The sequence below is a fragment of the Amia ocellicauda genome, chromosome 19, assembly GCF_036373705.1.
Source record: "Amia ocellicauda isolate fAmiCal2 chromosome 19, fAmiCal2.hap1, whole genome shotgun sequence".
Classification (NCBI taxonomy): domain Eukaryota; kingdom Metazoa; phylum Chordata; class Actinopteri; order Amiiformes; family Amiidae; genus Amia; species Amia ocellicauda.
The window spans coordinates 473553-475060 of NC_089868.1; positions in this window are offsets into that span (position 1 = coordinate 473553).

A 1508-nucleotide genomic window follows, 5' to 3' on the forward strand; every position below is an offset into this window, starting at 1 on the left:
CGGTGTGTGTGAGAGAGGTAGTGTGTGGTTGAGTGTTTGGGTGTGTGTGAGAGAGGGAGTGTGTGGTTGAGTGTGTGGGTGTGTGTGAGAGGGAGTGTGTGATTGAGTGTGTGGTTGAGTGTGTGTGTGTGTGTGAGAGAGGGATTGTGTGATCGAGTGTGTGGGTGTGTGTGAGAGAGGGAGTGTGTGATCGAGTGTGTGGGTGTGTGTGAGAGAGATAGTGTGTGATCGAGTGTGTGGGTGTGTGTGAGAGAGGGAGTGTGTTGTTGAGTGTGTGGGTGTGTTTGAGAGAGGGAGTGAGGGAGTCTGTGATTGGGTGTGTCGGTGTGTGTGAGAGAGGTAGTGTGTGGTTGAGTGTGTGGGTGTGTGTGAGAGGGAGTGTGTGATTGAGTGTGTGGTTGAGTGTGTGTGTGTTTGTAAGAGGGAGTGTGTGGTTGAGTGTGTGGGTGTGTGTGAGAGTGGGAGTGTGTGATCGAGTGTGTGGGTGTGTGTGAGAGAGGGAGTGTGTGGTTGAGTGTGTGGGTGTGTGTAAGAGAGGGAGTTTGTGGATGAGTGTGTGGGTGTGTGTGAGAGAGGGAGTGTGTGGTTAAGTGTGTGGGTGTGTGTGAGAGGGAGTGTGTGATCGAGTGTGTGATTGAGTGTGTGGGTTTCTGTAAGACAGGGAGTGTGTGGTTAAGTGTGTGGGTGTGTGTGAGAGAGGGAGTGTGTGGTTGAGTGCGTGGGTGTGTGTGAGAGAGGGAGTGTGTGGTTGTGTGTGTGGGTGTGTGTGAGAGAGGGAGTGTGTGATCGAGTGAGTGATTGAGAATGTGGGTGTGTGTGAGAGAGGGAGTGTGTGGTTGAGTGTGTGAGTGAGTGTTAGAGAGGGAGTGTATTGAATGAGTGTGTGATTGAGTTTGTGGGTGTGTGTGAGAGAGGGAGTGTGTGACTGAGTGTGTGATTGGGAGTGTGTGATCGAGTATGTGGGTGTGTGTGAGATAGGGAGTGTGTGATTGAGTGTGTGGGTGTGTGTGAGAAAGGGTGTGTGTGAGAGAGGGAGTCTGTGATCGAGTGTGTGATTGAGTGTTTGTGTGTGTGTGAGAGGGAGTGTGTGATTGAGTGTGTGGGTGTGTTTGCGAGAGGGAGTGAGGGAGTGTGTGATTGGGAGTGTCGGTGTGTGTGAGAGGGAGTGTGTGATCGAGTGTGTGGTTGAGTGTGTGTGTGTGTGTGTGTGAGAGGGAGTGTGTGGTTGAGTGTGTGGGTGTGTTTGCGAGAGGGAGTGAGGGAGTGTGTGATTGGGAGTGTCGGTGTGTGTGAGAGGGAGTGTGTGATCGAGTGTGTGGTTGAGTGTGTGTGTGTGTGTGTGAGAGAGGGAGTGTGTGGTTGAGTGTGTGGGTGTGTGTGAGAGGGAGTGTGTGATTGAGTGTGTGGGTGTGTGTGAGAGGGAGTGTGTGATTGAGTGTGTGGTTGAGTGTGTGTGTGTGTGTGTGAGAGGGAGTGTGTGGTTGAGTGTGTTGTGTGTGTAAGAGAGG